Source organism: Phalangium opilio, unplaced genomic scaffold, assembly GCF_054372755.1.
Source record: "Phalangium opilio isolate 3A_F unplaced genomic scaffold, DU_Popi_V2 ptg000329l_1, whole genome shotgun sequence".
NCBI classification, from domain to species: Eukaryota; Metazoa; Arthropoda; class Arachnida; order Opiliones; family Phalangiidae; genus Phalangium; species Phalangium opilio.
Genome location: NW_028324226.1, coordinates 11,264,371 through 11,286,798, shown reverse-complemented (window position 1 = coordinate 11,286,798; position 22,428 = coordinate 11,264,371). Strand labels below are relative to the sequence as shown.

At 47.8% G+C, this 22,428-nt stretch overlaps 3 non-coding genes across 3 annotated transcripts; 2 read left to right on the top strand and 1 right to left on the bottom strand.

Annotated features, from left to right (window-relative positions):
- Positions 1–3,254: 3,254 nt before the first annotated feature.
- Positions 3,255–3,327, top strand: TRNAH-AUG (transfer RNA histidin (anticodon AUG)). The gene has a single exon. It is a non-coding gene; the product is annotated as a tRNA-His (tRNA).
- Positions 3,328–4,799: 1,472 nt separating this feature from the next.
- TRNAH-AUG (transfer RNA histidin (anticodon AUG)) lies at positions 4,800–4,872 on the bottom strand. Its single transcript has one exon. It is a non-coding gene; the product is annotated as a tRNA-His (tRNA).
- Positions 4,873–17,029: 12,157 nt separating this feature from the next.
- Positions 17,030–17,102, top strand: TRNAH-AUG (transfer RNA histidin (anticodon AUG)). Its single transcript has one exon. It is a non-coding gene; the product is annotated as a tRNA-His (tRNA).
- Positions 17,103–22,428: the final 5,326 nt, after the last annotated feature.

Below are 22,428 nucleotides of genomic sequence, written 5' to 3'. Positions count from 1 at the left end.
AGCGGTGTTGTGAGGTCTCAGATGTAACCTAAAATGTCATAGTTTTTCCACAGCACCTGACGACCATTTAAATTTTGGGCTTCTGTGGCGCAATGGTTAGCGCGTTCAGCTATTATTCAAAAGACTGGTGGTTTGAGCCCTCCCGGGAGCGGTGCTGTGAGGTCTCAGATGTAACGTAAAATGTCAGAGTTTTTCCACAATAACTGACGAACATTTAATTTTTGGGCTTCCGTGGCGCAATGGTTAGCGCGTTCAGCAGTAAAACAATAGGTTGGTGGTTCGAGCCCACCCGGGAGCGGTGTTGTGGGATCTCAAATGTAACGTAAAAAGCCAAAGTTTTTTCACAATACCTGACGACCATTTAATTCTTGGGCTTCCGTTGCGCAATGGTTAGCGCGCTCAACTGTTATTCAAAAGGTTGGTGGTTCGAGCGTACCCGGGAGCGGTGTTGTGATGTCTCAGATGTGACGTAAAAAGTCGCGGTTTTTCCACAATACCTGACGACCATTTAATATTTGGGCTTCCGTGGCGCAATGGTTAGCGCGTTCGGCTGTTAACCGAAAGGTTGGTGGTTCGAGCCCACCCGAAAGCGGTGTTGTGAGGTCTCAGATGTAACGTAAAATGTCATAGTTTTTCCACAATACCTGACGACCATTTAATATTTGGGCTTACGTGGCGCAATGGTTAGTGCGCTCAGCTGTTATTCAAAAGGTTGGTGGTCCGAGCCCCTCCGGGAGCGTTTTGTGGGGTCTCAGATGTAACGTAAAAAGTCAGACTTTCTCCACAATACCTGACAACCATTTAATTACTGAGCTTCCGTGGCTCAATGGTTAGCGCGTTCGGCTGTTAACCAATAGGTTGGTGGTTCGAGCCCATCCGGGAGCGGTGTTGTGAGGTCTCAGATGTAACGTAAAATGTCATAGTTTTGCCACAGCACCTGACGACCATTTAAATTTTGGGCTTCTGTGGCGCAATGGTTAGCGCGTTCAGCTATTATTCAAAAGACTGGTGGTTTGAGCCCTCCCGGGAGCGGTGCTGTGAGGTCTCAGATGTAACGTAAAATGTCAGAGTTTTTCCACAATAACTGACGAACATTTAATTTTTGGGCTTCCGTGGCGCAATGGTTAGCGCGTTCAGCAGTAAAACAATAGGTTGGTGGTTCGAGCCCACCCGGGAGCGGTGTTGTGGGATCTCAAATGTAACGTAAAAAGCCAAAGTTTTTTCACAATACCTGACGACCATTTAATTCTTGGGCTTCCGTTGCGCAATGGTTAGCGCGCTCAACTGTTATTCAAAAGGTTGGTGGTTCGAGCGTACCCGGGAGCGGTGTTGTGATGTCTCAGATGTGACGTAAAAAGTCGCGGTTTTTCCACAATACCTGACGACCATTTAATATTTGGGCTTCCGTGGCGCAATGGTTAGCGCGTTCGGCTGTTAACCGAAAGGTTGGTGGTTCGAGCCCACCCGAAAGCGGTGTTGTGAGGTCTCAGATGTAACGTAAAATGTCATAGTTTTTCCACAATACCTGACGAACATTTAATTTTTGGGCTTCCGTGGCTCAATGGTTAGCGCGTTCGGCTGTTAACCAGTAAGTTGGTGGTTCGAGCCCACCCGAAACCGGTGTTGTGAGGTCTCAGATGTGGCGTAAAAAGTCAAGGTTTCGCACAATACCTGACAACCATTTAATTACTGAGCTTCCGTGGCTCAATGGTTGGCGCGTTCGGCTGTTAACCGAAAGGTTGGTGGTTCGAGCCCACCCGAAACCGGTGTTGTGAGGTCTCAGATGTGGCGTAAAAAGTCAAGGTTTCTCCACAATACCTGACAACCATTTAAATACTGAGCTTCCGTGGCTCAATGGTTGGCGCGTTCGGCTGTTAACCGAAAGGTTGGTGGTTCGAGCCCATCCGGGAGCGGTGTTGTGAGGTCTCAGATGTGACGTAAAAGTCAAGAGTTTTCCACAATACCTGACGACCAATTAATATTTGGGCTTCCGTGGCGCAATGGTTAGTGCGTTCAGCAGTTAACCGAAAGGTGGGTGGTTCGAGCCCACCCGAGAGAGGTGTTGTGGGGTCTCAGATGTAGCGTAAAAAGTCAAAACTTTTCCACAATACGGGACAACCATTTAATTCCTGAGCTTCCGTGGCTCAATGGTTAGCGCGTTCGGCTGTTAACCAATAGGTTGGTGGTTCGAGCCCACCCGGGAGCGGTGTTGTGGGGTCTCAGATGTAGCATAAAAATTCAAAACTTTTCCACAATACATGATAACCATTTAATTTCTGAGCTTCCCTGGCTTAATTGTTAGCGCGTTCGGCTGTTAACCAATAGGTTGGTGGTTCGAGCCCACCCGGGACCGGTGTTGTGGGATCTCAAATGTAACGTAAAAACCAAAGTTTTTCCACAATACCTGACGACCATTGAATTTTTGGGCTTCCGTTGCGCAATGGTTAGCGCGCTCAACTGTTATTCAAAAGGTTGGTGATTCGAGCGTACCCGGGAGCGGTGTTGTGATGTCTCAGATGTGACGTAAAAAGTCGCGGTTTTTCCACAATACCTGACGACCAGTTAATATTTGGGCTTCCGTGGCGCAATGGTTAGCGCGTTCGGCTGTTAACCGAAAGGTTGGTATTTAGAGCCCACCCGAAAGCGGTGTTGTGAGGTCTCAGATGTAACGTAAAATGTCATAGTTTTTCCACAATAACTGACGAACATTTAATTTCTGAACTTCCGTGGCTCAATGGTTAGCGCGTTCGGCTGTTAACCAATAGGTTGGTGGTTCGAGCCCATCTGGGAGCGGTGTTGTGAGGTCTCAGATGTAACTTAAAAAGTCAAACGTTTTCCACAATAACTGACGAACCGAAAGTTTGGTGGTTCGAGCCCATCCGGGAGCGTTTTGTGGTGTTTCAGATGTAACGTGAAAAGTCAGAGTTTTTCCACAATACCTGACGAACATTTAATTTTTGGGCTTCCGTGGCTCAATGGTTAGCGCGTTCGGCTGTTAACCAGTAAGTTGGTGGTTCGAGCCCACCCGAAACCGGTGTTGTGAGGTCTCAGATGTAGCATAAAAATTCAAAACTTTTCCACAATACGTGATAACCATTTAATTTCTGAGCTTCCGTGGCTTAATTTTTAGCGCGTTCGGCTGTTAACCAATAGGTTGGTGGTTCGAGCCCACCCGGGACCGGTGTTGTGGGATCTCAAATGTAACGTAAAAACCAAAGTTTTTCCACAATACCTGACGACCATTGAATTTTTGGGTTTCCGTGGCGCATTGGTTAGCGCGTTCGGCTATGAACCGAAAGGTTGGTGGTTCGTGCCCATCCGGGAGCGTTTTGTGGTGTCTCAGATGTAACGTGAAAAGTCAGAGTTTTTCCACAATACCTGACGAACATTTAATTTTTGGGCTTGCGTGGCTCAATGGTTAGCGCGTTCGGCTGTTAACCAGTAAGTTTGTGGTTCGAGCCCACCCGAAACCGGTGTTGTGAGGTCTCAGATGTGGCGTAAAAAGTCAAGGTTTCTCCACAATACCTGACAACCATTTAATTACTGAGCTTCCGTGGCTCAATGGTTGGCGCGTTCGGCTGTTAACCGAAAGGTTGGTGGTTCGAGCCCATCCGGGAGCGGTGTTGTGAGGTCTCAGATGTGACGTAAAAGTCAAGAGTTTTCCACAATACCTGACGACCAATTAATATTTGGGCTTCCGTGGCGCAATGGTTAGTGCGTTCAGCCACGGCCAACTTAGATACTCGACAAGCTCGCCAATGAGGCCAGCCAAGTTTGATCCCCCTCTATGTTAACGAGCGTATGAGAAAAAACCTGAAAAAAATATGAAGCCGGGACAAAAAGAGACGAGCTAAAATTTTTTTATAATGTTAATCCTATGGGGCATGGTCCCGAGAGTGGATTCTATCAGCAATTAAGAGTCCTTTTTAAAATGTTTCCAATTTTTGTCAACTCTGGGTATTTTATGAGGCGTGAAGTAAGTTTAGAGCTTCATTTTGAACCTAATTTCATAATTTTACATAAATAATTTCACTTTCAATAAATTATTGTTACTAAGCCTTGGCCAAGGCTTAGTAACAATAATTTATTGAAAGTGAAATTATTTATGTAAAATTATGAAATTAGGTTCAAAATGAAGCTCTAAACTTACTTCACGCCTCATAAAATACCCAGAGTTGACAAAAATTGGAAACATTTTAAAAAGGACTCTTAATTGCTGATAGAATCCACTCTCGGGACCATGCCCCATAGGATTAACATTATAAAAAAATTTTAGCTCGTCTCTTTTTGTCCCGGCTTCATATTTTTTTCAGGTTTTTTCTCATACGCTCGTTAACATAGAGGGGGATCAAACTTGGCTGGCCTCATTGGCGAGCTTGTCGAGTATCTAAGTTGGCCGTGGCTGAACGCACTAACCATTGCGCCACGGAAGCCCAAATATTAATTGGTCGTCAGGTATTGTGGAAAACTCTTGACTTTTACGTCACATCTGAGACCTCACAACACCGCTCCCGGATGGGCTCGAACCACCAACCTTTCGGTTAACAGCCGAACGCGCCAACCATTGAGCCACGGAAGCCCAGTAATTAAATGGTTGTCAGGTATTGTGGAGAAACCTTGACTTTTTACGCCACATCTGAGACCTCACAACACCGGTTTCGGGTGGGCTCGAACCACAAACTTACTGGTTAACAGCCGAACGCGCTAACCATTGAGCCACGCAAGCCCAAAAATTAAATGTTCGTCAGGTATTGTGGAAAAACTCTGACTTTTCACGTTACATCTGAGACACCACAAAACGCTCCCGGATGGGCACGAACCACCAACCTTTCGGTTCATAGCCGAACGCGCTAACCAATGCGCCACGGAAACCCAAAAATTCAATGGTCGTCAGGTATTGTGGAAAAACTTTGGTTTTTACGTTACATTTGAGATCCCACAACACCGGTCCCGGGTGGGCTCGAACCACCAACCTATTGGTTAACAGCCGAACGCGCTAAAAATTAAGCCACGGAAGCTCAGAAATTAAATGGTTATCACGTATTGTGGAAAAGTTTTGAATTTTTATGCTACATCTGAGACCTCACAACACCGGTTTCGGGTGGGCTCGAACCACCAACTTACTGGTTAACAGCCGAACGCGCTAACCATTGAGCCACGGAAGCCCAAAAATTAAATGTTCGTCAGGTATTGTGGAAAAACTCTGACTTTTCACGTTACATCTGAAACACCACAAAACGCTCCCGGATGGGCTCGAACCACCAAACTTTCGGTTCGTCAGTTATTGTGGAAAACGTTTGACTTTTTAAGTTACATCTGAGACCTCACAACACCGCTCCCAGATGGGCTCGAACCACCAACCTATTGGTTAACAGCCGAACGCGCTAACCATTGAGCCACGGAAGTTCAGAAATTAAATGTTCGTCAGTTATTGTGGAAAAACTATGACATTTTACGTTACATCTGAGACCTCACAACACCGCTTTCGGGTGGGCTCTAAATACCAACCTTTCGGTTAACAGCCGAACGCGCTAACCATTGCGCCACGGAAGCCCAAATATTAACTGGTCGTCAGGTATTGTGGAAAAACCGCGACTTTTTACGTCACATCTGAGACATCACAACACCGCTCCCGGGTACGCTCGAATCACCAACCTTTTGAATAACAGTTGAGCGCGCTAACCATTGCGCAACGGAAGCCCAAAAATTCAATGGTCGTCAGGTATTGTGGAAAAACTTTGGTTTTTACGTTACATTTGAGATCCCACAACACCGGTCCCGGGTGGGCTCGAACCACCAACCTATTGGTTAACAGCCGAACGCGCTAACAATTAAGCCAGGGAAGCTCAGAAATTAAATGGTTATCATGTATTGTGGAAAAGTTTTGAATTTTTATGCTACATCTGAGACCCCACAACACCGCTCCCGGGTGGGCTCGAACCACCAACCTATTGGTTAACAGCCGAACGCGCTAACCATTGAGCCACGGAAGCTCAGGAATTAAATGGTTGTCCCGTATTGTGGAAAAGTTTTGACTTTTTACGCTACATCTGAGACCCCACAACACCTCTCTCGGGTGGGCTCGAACCACCCACCTTTCGGTTAACTGCTGAACGCACTAACCATTGCGCCACGGAAGCCCAAATATTAATTGGTCGTCAGGTATTGTGGAAAACTCTTGACTTTTACGTCACATCTGAGACCTCACAACACCGCTCCCGGATGGGCTCGAACCACCAACCTTTCGGTTAACAGCCGAACGCGCCAACCATTGAGCCACGGAAGCTCAGTATTTAAATGGTTGTCAGGTATTGTGGAGAAACCTTGACTTTTTACGCCACATCTGAGACCTCACAACACCGGTTTCGGGTGGGCTCGAACCACCAACCTTTCGGTTAACAGCCGAACGCGCCAACCATTGAGCCACGGAAGCTCAGTAATTAAATGGTTGTCAGGTATTGTGCGAAACCTTGACTTTTTACGCCACATCTGAGACCTCACAACACCGGTTTCGGGTGGGCTCGAACCACCAACTTACTGGTTAACAGCCGAACGCGCTAACCATTGAGCCACGGAAGCCCAAAAATTAAATGTTCGTCAGGTATTGTGGAAAAACTATGACATTTTACGTTACATCTGAGACCTCACAACACCGCTTTCGGGTGGGCTCGAACCACCAACCTTTCGGTTAACAGCCGAACGCGCTAACCATTGCGCCACGGAAGCCCAAATATTAAATGGTCGTCAGGTATTGTGGAAAAACCGCGACTTTTTACGTCACATCTGAGACATCACAACACCGCTCCCGGGTACGCTCGAACCACCAACCTTTTGAATAACAGTTGAGCGCGCTAACCATTGCGCAACGGAAGCCCAAGAATTAAATGGTCGTCAGGTATTGTGAAAAAACTTTGGCTTTTTACGTTACATTTGAGATCCCACAACACCGCTCCCGGGTGGGCTCGAACCACCAACCTATTGTTTTACTGCTGAACGCGCTAACCATTGCGCCACGGAAGCCCAAAAATTAAATGTTCGTCAGTTATTGTGGAAAAACTCTGACATTTTACGTTACATCTGAGACCTCACAGCACCGCTCCCGGGAGGGCTCAAACCACCAGTCTTTTGAATAATAGCTGAACGCGCTAACCATTGCGCCACAGAAGCCCAAAATTTAAATGGTCGTCAGGTGCTGTGGCAAAACTATGACATTTTACGTTACATCTGAGACCTCACAACACCGCTCCCGGATGGGCTCGAACCACCAACCTATTGGTTAACAGCCGAACGCGCTAACCATTGAGCCACGGAAGCTCAGTAATTAAATGGTTGTCAGGTATTGTGGAGAAAGTCTGACTTTTTACGTTACATCTGAGACCCCACAAAACGCTCCCGGAGGGGCTCGGACCACCAACCTTTTGAATAACAGCTGAGCGCACTAACCATTGCGCCACGTAAGCCCAAATATTAAATGGTCGTCAGGTATTGTGGAAAAACTATGACATTTTACGTTACATCTGAGACCTCACAACACCGCTTTCGGGTGGGCTCGAACCACCAACCTTTCGGTTAACAGCCGAACGCGCTAACCATTGCGCCACGGAAGCCCAAATATTAAATGGTCGTCAGGTATTGTGGAAAAACCTCGACTTTTTACGTCACATCTGAGACATCACAACACCGCTCCCGGGTACGCTCGAACCACCAACCTTTTGAATAACAGTTGAGCGCGCTAACCATTGCGCCACGGAAGCCCAAAAATTAAATGTTCGTCAGGTATTGTGGAAAAACCTCGACTTTTTACGTCACATCTGAGACCTCACAACACCGCTCCCGGATGGGCACGAACCACCAACCTTTCGGTTCATAGCCGATTGCGCTAACCAATGCGCCACGGAAACCCAAAAATTCAATGGTCGTCAGGTATTGTGGAAAAACTTTGGTTTTTACGTTACATTTGAGATCCCACAACACCGGTCCCGGGTGGGCTCGAACCACCAACCTATTGGTTAACAGCCGAACGCGCTAACAATTAAGCCAGGGAAGCTCAGAAATTAAATGGTTATCACGTATTGTGGAAAAGTTTTGAATTTTTATGCTACATCTGAGACCCCACAACACCGCTCCCGGGTGGGCTCGAACCACCAACCTATTGGTTAACAGCCGAACGCGCTAACCATTGAGCCACGGAAGCTCAGGAATTAAATGGTTGTCCCGTATTGTGGAAAAGTTTTGACTTTTTACGCTACATCTGAGACCCCACAACACCTCTCCCGGGTGGGCTCGAACCACCCACCTTTCGGTTAACTGCTGAACGCACTAACCATTGCGCCACGGAAGCCCAAATATTAATTGGTCGTCAGGTATTGTGGAAAACTCTTGACTTTTACGTCACATCTGAGACCTCACAACACCGCTCCCGGATGGGCTCGAACCACCAACCTTTCGGTTAACAGCCGAACGCGCCAACCATTGAGCCACGGAAGCTCAGTAATTAAATGGTTGTCAGGTATTGTGGAGAAACCTTGACTTTTTACGCCACATCTGAGACCTCACAACACCGGTTTCGGGTGGGCTCGAACCACCAACCTTTCGGTTAACAGCCGAACGCGCCAACCATTGAGCCACGGAAGCTCAGTAATTAAATGGTTGTCAGGTATTGTGGAGAAACCTTGACTTTTTACGCCACATCTGAGACCTCACAACACCGGTTTCGGGTGGGCTCGAACCACCAACTTACTGGTTAACAGCCGAACGCGCTAACCATTGAGCCACGGAAGCCCAAAAATTAAATGTTCGTCAGGTATTGTGGAAAAACTCTGACTTTTAACGTTACATCTGAGACACCACAAAACGCTCCCGGATGGGCTCGAACCACCAAACTTTCGGTTCGTCAGTTATTGTGGAAAACGTTTGACTTTTTACGTTACATCTGAGACCTCACAACACCGCTCCCAGATGGGCTCGAACCACCAACCTATTGGTTAACAGCCGAACGCGCTAACCATTGAGCCACGGAAGTTCAGAAATTAAATGTTCGTCAGTTATTGTGGAAAAACTATGACATTTTTTGCGCCACGGAAGCCCAAAAATTAAATGCTCGTCAGGTATTGTGTAAAAACCTTGACTTTTTACGTCACATCTGAGACCTCACAACACCGCTCCCGGATGGGCTCGAACCACCAACCTATTGGTTAACAGCCGAAAGCGCTAACCATTGAGCCACGGAAGCTCAGAAATTAAATGGTTGTCACGTATTGTGGAAAAGTTTTGACTTTTTACGCTACATCTGAGACCCCACAACACCTCTCCCGGGTGGGCTCGAACCTTCAACCTTTCGAGTAAAAGCTGAACGCGCTAATCATTGCGCCACGGAAGCCCAAAAATTAAATGGTCGTCAGGTATTGTGGAAAAACATTGGCTTTCTACGTTACGTTTGAGATCCCACAACACCGCGCCCGGGTGGGCTCGAACCACCAACCTATTGGTTAACAGCGGAACGCCCTAACCATTGCGCCACGGAAGCCCAAAAATTAAATGATCGTCAGGTATTGTGGAAAAACTTTGGCTTTCTACGTTACATTTGAGATCCCACAACGCCGCTCCCGGGTGGGCTCGAACCACTAACCTATTGGTTAACAGCCGAACGCGCTAACCATTGAGCCACGGAGGCTCAGAAATTAAATGGTTGTCACGTATTGTGGAAACGTTTTGACTTTTTACGCTACATCTGAGACCCCACAGCACCTCTCCCGGGTGGGCTCGAACCACCAACCTTTCGGTTAACAGCCGAACGCGCTAGCCATTGCGCCATGGAAGCCCAAAAATTAAAGTTCGTCAGGTATTGTGGAAAAACCTTGACTTTTTACGTCACATCTGAGACCTCACAACACCGCTCCCGGATGGGCTCGAACCACCAACCTATTGGTTAACAGCCGAACGCGCTAACCATTGAGCCACGGAAGCTCAGAAATTAAATGGTCGTCACGTATTGTGGAAAAACTTTGGCTTTCTACGTTACATTTGAGATCCTACAACACCGCTCCCGGGTGGGCTCGAACCACCAACCTATTGGTTAACAGCCGAACGCGTTAACCATTGCGCCACGGAAGCCCAAAAATTAAATGGTCGTCAGGTATTGTGGAAAAACTTAGGCTTTCTACGTTACGTTTGAGATCCCACAACGCCGCTCCCGGGTGGGCTCGAACCACTAACCTATTTGTTAACTGCAGAACGCGCTAACCATTGCGCCACGGAAGCCCAAAAATTAAATGCTCGTCAGGTATTGTGTAAAAACCTTGACTTTTTACGTCACATCTGAGACCTCACAACACCGCTCCCGGATGGGCTCGAACCACCAACCTATTGGTTAACAGCCGAAAGCGCTAACCATTGAGCCACGGAAGCTCAGAAATTAAATGGTTGTCACGTATTGTGGAAAAGTTTTGACTTTTTACGCTACATCTGAGACCCCACAACACCTCTCCCGGGTGGGCTCGAACCTTCAACCTTTCGAGTAAAAGCTGAACGCGCTAATCATTGCGCCACGGAAGCCCAAAAATTAAATGGTCGTCAGGTATTGTGGAAAAACATTGGCTTTCTACGTTACATTTGAGATCCCACAACGCCGCTCCCGGGTGGGCTCGAACCACCAACCTATTGGTTAACAGCGGAACGCCCTAACCATTGCGCCACGGAAGCCCAAAAATTAAATGATCGTCAGGTATTGTGGAAAAACTTTGGCTTTCTACGTTACATTTGAGATCCCACAACGCCGCTCCCGGGTGGGCTCGAACCACTAACCTATTGGTTAACAGCCGAACGCGCTAACCATTGAGCCACGGAGGCTCAGAAATTAAATGGTTGTCACGTATTGTGGAAACGTTTTGACTTTTTACGCTACATCTGAGACCCCACAGCACCTCTCCCGGGTGGGCTCGAACCACCAACCTTTCGGTTAACAGCCGAACGCGCTAGCCATTGCGCCATGGAAGCCCAAAAATTAAAGTTCGTCAGGTATTGTGGAAAAACCTTGACTTTTTACGTCACATCTGAGACCTCACAACACCGCTCCCGGATGGGCTCGAACCACCAACCTATTGGTTAACAGCCGAACGCGCTAACCATTCAGCCACGGAAGCTCAGAAATTAAATGGTCGTCACGTATTGGTGAAAAACTTTGGCTTTCTACGTTACGTTTGAGATCCCACAACGCCGCTCCCGGGTGGGCTCGAACCACTAACCTATTTGTTAACTGCAGAACGCGCTAACCATTGTGCCACGGAAGCCCAAAAATTAAATGCTCGTCAGGTATTGTGTAAAAACCTTGACTTTTTACGTCACATCTGAGACCTCACAACACCGCTCCCGGATGGGCTCGAACCACCAACCTATTGGTTAACAGCCGAAAGCGCTAACCATTGAGCCACGGAAGCTCAGAAATTAAATGGTTGTCACGTATTGTGGAAAGGGTTTGACTTTTTACGCTACATCTGAGACCCCACAACACCTCTCCCGGGTGGGCTCGAACCTTCAACCTTTCGAGTAAAAGCTGAACGCGCTAATCATTGCGCCACGGAAGCCCAAAAATTAAATGGTCGTCAGGTATTGTGGAAAAACATTGGCTTTCTACGTTACGTTTGAGATCCCACAACACCGCGCCCGGGTGGGCTCGAACCACCAACCTATTGGTTAACAGCCGAACGTGCTAACCATTGCGCCACGGAAGCCCAAAAATTAAATGGTCGTCAGGTATTGTGGAAAAACTTTGTCTTTCTACGTTACATTTGGTGGTTTGAGCCCATCCGGGAGCGGTGTTGTGAGGTCTCAGATGTGACGTAAAAAGTCAAGGTTTTCCACAATACCTGACAACCATTTAATTTCTGAGCTTCCGTGGCTCAATGGTTAGCGCGTTCGGCTGTTAACCAATAGGTTGGTGGTTCGAGCCCATCCGGGAGCGGTGTTGTGTGATCTCAAATGTAACGTAGAAAGCCAAAGTTTTTCCACAATACCTGACGACCATTTTATTTTTGGGCTTCCGTGGCGCAATGGTTAGCACGTTCGGCTGTTAACCAATAGGTTGGTGGTTCGAGCCCACCCGGGCGCGGTGTTGTGGGATCTCAAACGTAACGTAGAAAGCCAATGTTTTTCCACAATACCTGACGACCATTTAATTTTTGGGCTTCCGTGGCGCAATGGTTAACGCGTTCGGCTGTTAACCAATAGGTTGGTGGTTCGAGCCCACCCGGGAGCGGTGTTGTAGGATCTCAAATGTAACGTAGAAAGCCAAAGTTTTTCCACAATACGTGACGACCATTTAATTTCTGAGCTTCCGTGGCTCAATGGTTAGCGCGTTCGGCTGTTAACCAATAGGTTGGTGGTTCGAGCCCATCCGGGAGCGGTGTTGTGAGGTCTCAGATGTGACGTAAAAAGTCAAGGTTTTTCCACAATACCTGACGAACTTTAATTTTTGGGCTTCCATGGCGCAATGGCTAGCGCGTTCGGCTGTTAACCGAAAGGTTGGTGGTTCGAGCCCACCCGGGAGAGGTGCTGTGGGGTCTCAGATGTAGCGTAAAAAGTCAAAACGTTTCCACAATACGTGACAACCATTTAATTTCTGAGCCTCCGTGGCTCAATGGTTAGCGCGTTCGGCTGTTAACCAATAGGTTAGTGGTTCGAGCCCACCCGGGAGCGGCGTTGTGGGATCTCAAATGTAACGTAGAAAGCCAAAGTTTTTCCACAATACCTGACGATCATTTAATTTTTGGGCTTCCGTGGCGCAATGGTTAGGGCGTTCCGCTGTTAACCAATAGGTTGGTGGTTCGAGCCCACCCGGGCGCGGTGTTGTGGGATCTCAAACGTAACGTAGAAAGCCAATGTTTTTCCACAATACCTGACGACCATTTAATTTTTGGGCTTCCGTGGCGCAATGATTAGCGCGTTCAGCTTTTACTCGAAAGGTTGAAGGTTCGAGCCCACCCGGGAGAGGTGTTGTGGGGTCTCAGATGTAGCGTAAAAAGTCAAAACTTTTCCACAATACGTGACAACCATTTAATTTCTGAGCTTCCGTGGCTCAATGGTTAGCGCTTTCGGCTGTTAACCAATAGGTTGGTGGTTCGAGCCCATCCGGGAGCGGTGTTGTGAGGTCTCAGATGTGACGTAAAAAGTCAAGGTTTTTACACAATACCTGACGAGCATTTAATTTTTGGGCTTCCGTGGCGCAATGGTTAGCGCGTTCTGCAGTTAACAAATAGGTTAGTGGTTCGAGCCCACCCGGGAGCGGCGTTGTGGGATCTCAAACGTAACGTAGAAAGCCTAAGTTTTTCCACAATACCTGACGACCATTTAATTTTTGGGCTTCCGTGGCGCAATGGTTAACGCGTTCGGCTGTTAACCAATAGGTTGGTGGTTCGAGCCCACCCGGGAGCGGTGTTGTAGGATCTCAAATGTAACGTAGAAAGCCAAAGTTTTTCCACAATACGTGACGACCATTTAATTTCTGAGCTTCCGTGGCTCAATGGTTAGCGCGTTCGGCTGTTAACCAATAGGTTGGTGGTTCGAGCCCATCCGGGAGCGGTGTTGTGAGGTCTCAGATGTGACGTAAAAAGTCAAGGTTTTTCCACAATACCTGACGAACTTTAATTTTTGGGCTTCCATGGCGCAATGGCTAGCGCGTTCGGCTGTTAACCGAAAGGTTGGTGGTTCGAGCCCACCCGGGAGAGGTGCTGTGGGGTCTCAGATGTAGCGTAAAAAGTCAAAACGTTTCCACAATACGTGACAACCATTTAATTTCTGAGCCTCCGTGGCTCAATGGTTAGCGCGTTCGGCTGTTAACCAATAGGTTAGTGGTTCGAGCCCACCCGGGAGCGGCGTTGTGGGATCTCAAATGTAACGTAGAAAGCCAAAGTTTTTCCACAATACCTGACGATCATTTAATTTTTGGGCTTCCGTGGCGCAATGGTTAGGGCGTTCGGCTGTTAACCAATAGGTTGGTGGTTCGAGCCCACCCGGGCGCGGTGTTGTGGGATCTCAAACGTAACGTAGAAAGCCAATGTTTTTCCACAATACCTGACGACCGTTTAATTTTTGGGCTTCCGTGGCGCAATGATTAGCGCGTTCAGCTTTTACTCGAAAGGTTGAAGGTTCGAGCCCACCCGGGAGAGGTGTTGTGGGGTCTCAGATGTAGCGTAAAAAGTCAAAACTTTTCCACAATACGTGACAACCATTTAATTTCTGAGCTTCCGTGGCTCAATGGTTAGCGCTTTCGGCTGTTAACCAATAGGTTGGTGGTTCGAGCCCATCCGGGAGCGGTGTTGTGAGGTCTCAGATGTGACGTAAAAAGTCAAGGTTTTTACACAATACCTGACGAGCATTTAATTTTTGGGCTTCCGTGGCGCAATGGTTAGCGCGTTCTGCAGTTAACAAATAGGTTAGTGGTTCGAGCCCACCCGGGAGCGGCGTTGTGGGATCTCAAACGTAACGTAGAAAGCCTAAGTTTTTCCACAATACCTGACGACCATTTAATTTTTGGGCTTCCGTGGCGCAATGGTTAACGCGTTCGGCTGTTAACCGAAAGGTTGGTGGTTCGAGCCCACCCGGGAGAGGTGCTGTGGGGTCTCAGATGTAGCGTAAAAAGTCAAAACGTTTCCACAATACGTGACAACCATTTAATTTCTGAGCCTCCGTGGCTCAATGGTTAGCGCGTTCGGCTGTTAACCAATAGGTTAGTGGTTCGAGCCCACCCGGGAGCGGCGTTGTGGGGTCTCAAATGTAACGTAGAAAGCCAAAGTTTTTCCACAATACCTGACGATCATTTAATTTTTGGGCTTCCGTGGCGCAATGGTTAGGGCGTTCGGCTGTTAACCAATAGGTTGGTGGTTCGAGCCCACCCGGGCGCGGTGTTGTGGGATCTCAAACGTAACGTAGAAAGCCAATGTTTTTCCACAATACCTGACGACCATTTAATTTTTGGGGGTCCGTGGCGCAATGATTAGCGCGTTCAGCTGTTAATCGAAAGGTTGAAGGTTCGAGCCCACCCGAGAGAGGTGTTGTGGGGTCTCAGATGTAGCGTAAAAAGTCAAAACTTTTCCGCAATACGTGAAAACCATTTAATTTCTGAGCTTCCGTGGCTCAATGGTTAGCGCGTTCGGCTGTTAACCAATAGGTTGGTGGTTCGAGCCCATCCGGGAGCGGTGTTGTGGGATCTCAAACGTAACGTAGAAAGCCAATGTTTTTCCACAATACCTGACGACCGTTTAATTTTTGGGCTTCCGTGGCGCAATGATTAGCGCGTTCAGCTTTTACTCGAAAGGTTGAAGGTTCGAGCCCACCCGGGAGAGGTGTTGTGGGGTCTCAGATGTAGCGTAAAAAGTCAAAACTTTTCCACAATACGTGACAACCATTTAATTTCTGAGCTTCCGTGGCTCAATGGTTAGCGCTTTCGGCTGTTAACCAATAGGTTGGTGGTTCGAGCCCATCCGGGAGCGGTGTTGTGAGGTCTCAGATGTGACGTAAAAAGTCAAGGTTTTTACACAATACCTGACGAGCATTTAATTTTTGGGCTTCCGTGGCGCAATGGTTAGCGCGTTCTGCAGTTAACAAATAGGTTAGTGGTTCGAGCCCACCCGGGAGCGGCGTTGTGGGATCTCAAACGTAACGTAGAAAGCCTAAGTTTTTCCACAATACCTGACGACCATTTAATTTTTGGGCTTCCGTGGCGCAATGGTTAACGCGTTCGGCTGTTAACCGAAAGGTTGGTGGTTCGAGCCCACCCGGGAGAGGTGCTGTGGGGTCTCAGATGTAGCGTAAAAAGTCAAAACGTTTCCACAATACGTGACAACCATTTAATTTCTGAGCCTCCGTGGCTCAATGGTTAGCGCGTTCGGCTGTTAACCAATAGGTTAGTGGTTCGAGCCCACCCGGGAGCGGCGTTGTGGGGTCTCAAATGTAACGTAGAAAGCCAAAGTTTTTCCACAATACCTGACGATCATTTAATTTTTGGGCTTCCGTGGCGCAATGGTTAGGGCGTTCGGCTGTTAACCAATAGGTTGGTGGTTCGAGCCCACCCGGGCGCGGTGTTGTGGGATCTCAAACGTAACGTAGAAAGCCAATGTTTTTCCACAATACCTGACGACCATTTAATTTTTGGGGGTCCGTGGCGCAATGATTAGCGCGTTCAGCTGTTAATCGAAAGGTTGAAGGTTCGAGCCCACCCGAGAGAGGTGTTGTGGGGTCTCAGATGTAGCGTAAAAAGTCAAAACTTTTCCGCAATACGTGAAAACCATTTAATTTCTGAGCTTCCGTGGCTCAATGGTTAGCGCGTTCGGCTGTTAACCAATAGGTTGGTGGTTCGAGCCCATCCGGGAGCGGTGTTGTGACGCCTCAGATGTGACGTAAAAAGTCCAGGTTTTTCCACAATACCGGACGACCATTTAATTTTGGGGCTTCCGTGGCGCAATCGTTAGCGCGTTCGGCTGTTAACAGAAAGGCTGGTGGTTCGAGCACACCCGGGAGCGGTGCTATGAGGTCTCAGATGTTACGTAAAAAGTCAAAGTTTATCCACAATACCGGACGACCATTTAATTTTTGGGCTTCCGTGGGGCAATGTTTGGCGCGTTCAGCTGCTATTCAAAAGACTGGTGGTTTCAGCCCTCCCGGGAGCGGTGTTGTGACGTCTCAGATGTAACATAAAATGTCAGAGTTTTTCCACAATACCTGACGAACATTGAATTTTTGGGCTTCCGTGGCGCAATGGTTAGCGCTTTCAGCTGTTAATCGAAAGGTTGGTGGTTCGAGCCCATCCGGGAGCGGTGTTGTGAGGTCTCAGATGTGACGTAAAAAGTCAAGGTTTTTACACAATACCTGACGAGCATTTAATTTTTTGGGCTTCCGTGGCGCAATGGTTATCGCGTTCAGCACTTAACCAATAGGTTGGTGGTTCGAGCCCACCCGGGACCGGTGTTGTGGGATCTCAAATGTAACGTAAAAACCAAAGTTTTTCCACAATACCTGACGACCATTGAATTTTTGGGTTTCCGTGGCGCATTGGTTAACGCGTTCGGCTATGAACCGAAAGGTTGGTGGTTCGTGCCCATCCGGGAGCGGTGTTGTGAGGTCTCAGATGTGACGTAAAAAGTCGAGGTTTTTCCACAATACCTGACGAACATTTAATTTTTGGGCTTCCGTGGCGCAATGGTTAGCGCGCTCAACTGTTATTCAAAAGGTTGGTGGTTCGAGCGTACCCGGGAGCGGTGTTGTGATGTCTCAGATGTGACGTAAAAAGTCGAGGTTTTTCCACAATACCTGACGACCATTTAATATTTGGGCTTCCGTGGCGCAATGGTTAGCGCGTTCGGCTGTTAACCGAAAGGTTGGTGATTCGAGCCCACCCGAAAGCGGTGTTGTGAGGTCTCAGATGTAACGTAAAATGTCATAGTTTTTCCACAATACCTGACGACCATTTAATATTTGGGCTTACGTGGCGCAATGGTTAGTGCGCTCAGCTGTTATTCAAAAGGTTGGTGGTTCGAGCCCCTCCGGGAGCGTTTTGTGGGGTCTCAGATGTGACGTAAAAAGTCGAGGTTTTTCCACAATACCTGACGACCATTTAATATTTGGGCTTCCGTGGCGCAATGGTTAGCACGTTCGGCTGTTAACCGAAAGGTTGGTGGTTCGAGCCCACCCGAAAGCGGTGTTGTGAGGTCTCAGATGTAACGTAATATGTCATAGTTTTTCCACAATACCTGACGACCATTTAATATTTGGGCTTACGTGGCGCAATGGTTAGTGCGCTCAGCTGTTATTCAAAAGGTTGGTGGTTCGAGCCCCTCCGGGAGCGTTTTGTGGGGTCTCAGATGTAACGTAAAAAGTCAGAGTTTCTCCACAATACCTGACAACCATTTAATTACTGAGCTTCCGTGGCTCAATGGTTAGCGCGTTCGGCTGTTAACCAATAGGTTGGTGGTTCGAGCCCATCCGGGAGCGGTGTTGTGAGGTCTCAGATGTAGCGTAAAAAGTCAAAACTTTTCCACAATACGTGACAACCATTTAATTTCTGAGCTTCCGTGGCTCAATGGTTAGCGCTTTCGGCTGTTAACCAATAGGTTGGTGGTTCGAGCCCATCCGGGAGCGGTGTTGTGAGGTCTCAGATGTGACGTAAAAAGTCAAGATTTTTACACAATACCTGACGAGCATTTAATTTTTGGGCTTCCGTGGCGCAATGGTTAGCGCGTTCTGCAGTTAACAAATAGGTTAGTGGTTCGAGCCCACCCGGGAGCGGCGTTGTGGGATCTCAAACGTAACGTAGAAAGCCTAAGTTTTTCCACAATACCTGACGACCATTTAATTTTTGGGCTTCCGTGGCGCAATGGTTAACGCGTTCGGCTGTTAACCAATAGGTTGGTGGTTCGAGCCCACCCGGGAGCGGTGTTGTAGGATCTCAAATGTAACGTAGAAAGCCAAAGTTTTTCCACAATACGTGACGACCATTTAATTTCTGAGCTTCCGTGGCTCAATGGTTAGCGCGTTCGGCTGTTAACCAATAGGTTGGTGGTTCGAGCCCATCCGGGAGCGGTGTTGTGAGGTCTCAGATGTGACGTAAAAAGTCAAGGTTTTTCCACAATACCTGACGAACTTTAATTTTTGGGCTTCCATGGCGCAATGGCTAGCGCGTTCGGCTGTTAATCGAAAGGTTAGTGGTTCAATCCCACCCGGGAGCGGCGTTGTGGGATCTCAAATGTAACGTAGAAAGCCAAAGTTTTTCCACAATACCTGACGATCATTTAATTTTTGGGCTTCCGTGGCGCAATAGTTAGGGCGTTCGGCTGTTAACCATTAGGTTGGTGGTTCAAGCCCACCCGGGGCGGTGTTGTGGGATCTCAAACGTAACGTAGAAAGCCAATGTTTTTCCACAATACCTGACGACCATTTAATTTTTGGGCTTCCGTGGCGCAATGATTAGCGCGTTCAGCTGTTAATCGAAAGGTTGAAGGTTCGAGCCCAACCGGGAGAGGTGTTGTGGGGTCTCAGATGTAGCGTAAAAAGTCAAAACTTTTCCACAATACGTGACAACCATTTAATTTCTGAGCTTCCGTGGCTCAATGGTTAGCGCTTTCGGCTGTTAACCAATAGGTTGGTGGTTCGAGCCCACCCGGGAGCGGTGTTGTGGGATCTCAAATGTAACGTAGAAAGCCAAAGTTTTTCCACAATACGTGACGACCATTTAATTTCTGAGCTTCCGTGGCTCAATGGTTAGCGCGTTCGGCTGTTAACCAATAGGTTGGTGGTTCGAGCCCATCCGGGAGCGGTGTTGTGAGGTCTCAGAAGTGACGTAAAAAGTCAAGGTTTTTACACAATACCTGACGAGCATTTAATTTTTGGGCTTCCGTGGCGCAATTGTTAGCGCGTTCAGCAGTTAACAAATTGGTTAGTGGTTCGAGCCCACCCGGGAGCGGCGTTGTGGGATCTCAAACGTAACGTAGAAAGCCAAAGTTTTTCCACAATACCTGACGACCATTTAATTTTTGGGCTTCCGTGGCGCAATGGTTAACGCGTTCGGCTGTTAACCATTAGGTTGGTGGTTCGAGCCCACCCGGGAGCGGTGTTGTGGGATCTCAAATGTAACGTAGAAAGCCAAAGTTTTTCCACAATACGTGACATCCATTTAATTTCTGAGCTTCCGTGGCTGAATTGTTAGCGCGTTCAGCTTTTAACCAATAGGGTAGTGGTTCGAGCCCACCCGGGAGCGGTGTTGTGGGATCTCAAATGTAACGTAGAAAGACAAAGTTTTTCCACAATACCTGACGACTATTTAATTTCTGAGCTTCCGTGGCTCAATGGTTAGCGCGTTCAGCTTTTAACCAATAGGGTGGTGGTTCGAACCCACCCGGAAGCGGTGTTGTGGGATCTCAAATGTAACGTAGAAAGACAAAGTTTTTCCACAATACCTGACGACCATTTATTTTTTGGGCTTCCTTGGCGCAATGGTTAGCGCGTTCGGCTGTTAACCGAAAGGTTGGTGGTTCGAGCCCAACCGAGAGAGGTGTTGTAGGGTCTCAGATGTAACGTAATAAGTCATAACTTATCCACAATACCTGACAACCATTTAATCTCTGAGCTTCCGTGGCTCAATGGTTAGCGCGTTCGGCTGTTAACCAATAGGTTGGTGGTTCGAGCCCATCCGGGAGCGGTGTTGTGAAGTCTCAGATGTAACGTAAAATGTCAGAGTTTTTCCACAATACCTGACGAACATTTAATTTTTGGGCTTCCGTGGCGCAATGGTTAGCGCGTTCGGCTGTTAACCAATAGGTTGGTGGTTCGAGCCCATCCGGGAGCGGTGTTGTGAGGTCTCAGATGTGACGTAAAAAGTCAAGGTTTTTACACAATACCTGACGAGCATTTAATTTTTAGCTTCCGTGGCGCAATGGTTAGCGCGTTCAGCAGTTAACAAATAGGTTAGTGGTTCGAGCCCACCCGGGAGCGGCGTTGTGGGATCTCAAACGTAACGTAGAAAGCCAAAGTTTTTCCACAATACCTGACTACCATTTAATTTTTGGGCTTCCGTGGCGCAATAGTTAGGGCGTTCGGCTGTTAACCATTAGGTTGGTGGTTCGAGCCCACCCGGGGCGGTGTTGTGGGATCTCAAACGTAACGTAGAAAGCCAATGTTTTTCCACAATACCTGACGACCATTTAATTTTTGGGCTTCCGTGGCCCAATGATTAAAGCGTTCAGCTGTTAATCGAAAGGTTGAAGGTTCGAGCCCAACCGGGAGAGGTGTTGTGGGGTCTCAGATGTAGCGTTAAAAGTCAAAACTTTTCCACAATACGTGACAACCATTTAATTTCTGAGCTTCCGTGGCTCAATGGTTAGCGCTTTCGGCTGTTAACCAATAGGTTGGTGGTTCGAGCCCATCCGGGAGCGGTGTTGTGAGGTCTCAGATGTGACGTAAAAAGTCAAGGTTTTTACACAATACCTGACGAGCATTTATTTTTTTGGGCTTCCGTGGCGCAATGGTTATCGCGTTCAGCACTTAACAAATAGGTTAGTGGTTCGAGCCCACCCGGGAGCGGCGTTGTGGGATCTCAAACGTAACGTAGAAAGCCAAAGTTTTTCCACAATACCTGACGACCATTTAATTTTTGGGCTTCCGTGGCGCAATGGTTAACGCGTTCGGCTGTTAACCAATAGGTTGGTGGTTCGAGCCCACCCGGGAGCGGTGTTGTGGGATCTCAAATGTAACGTAGAAAGCCAAAGTTTTTCCACAATACGTGACGACCATTTAATTTCTGAGCTTCCGTGGCTCAATGGTTAGCGCGTTCGGCTGTTAACCAATAGGTTGGTGGTTCGAGCCCATCCGGGAGCGGTGTTGTGAGGTCTCAGAAGTGACGTAAAAAGTCAAGGTTTTTACACAATACCTGACGAGCATTTAATATTTGGGCTTCCGTGGCGCAATTGTTAGCGCGTTCAGCAGTTAACAAATTGGTTAGTGGCTCGAGCCCACCCGGGAGCGGCGTTGTGGGATCTCAAACGTAACGTAGAAAGCCAAAGTTTTTCCACAATACCTGACGACCATTTAATTTTTGGGCTTCCGTGGCGCAATGGTTAACGCGTTCGGCTGTTAACCATTAGGTTGGTGGTTCGAGCCCACCCGGGAGCGGTGTTGTGGGATCTCAAATGTAACGTAGAAAGCCAAAGTTTTTCCACAATACGTGACAACCATTTAATTTCTGAGCTTCCGTGGCTGAATGGTTAGCGCGTTCAGCTTTTAACCAATAGGGTAGTGGTTCGAGCCCACCCGGGAGCGGTGTTGTGGGATCTCAAATGTAACGTAGAAAGACAAAGTTTTTCCACAATACCTGACGACTATTTAATTTCTGAGCTTCCGTGGCTCAATGGTTAGCGCGTTCAGCTTTTAACCAATAGGGTGGTGGTTCGAACCCACCCGGAAGCGGTGTTGTGGGATCTCAAATGTAACGTAGAAAGACAAAGTTTTTCCACAATACCTGACGACCATTTATTTTTTGGGCTTCCTTGGCGCAATGGTTAGCGCGTTCGGCTGTTAACCGAAAGGTTGGTGGTTCGAGCCCAACCGAGAGAGGTGTTGTAGGGTCTCAGATGTAACGTAATAAGTCATAACTTATCCACAATACCTGACAACCATTTAATCTCTGAGCTTCCGTGGCTCAATGGTTAGCGCGTTCGGCTGTTAACCAATAGGTTGGTGGTTCGAGCCCATCCGGGAGCGGTGTTGTGAAGTCTCAGATGTAACGTAAAATGTCAGAGTTTTTCCACAATACCTGACGAACATTTAATTTTTGGGCTTCCGTGGCGCAATGGTTAGCGCGTTCGGCTGTTAACCAATAGGTTGGTGGTTCGAGCCCATCCGGGAGCGGTGTTGTGAGGTCTCAGATGTGACGTAAAAAGTCAAGGT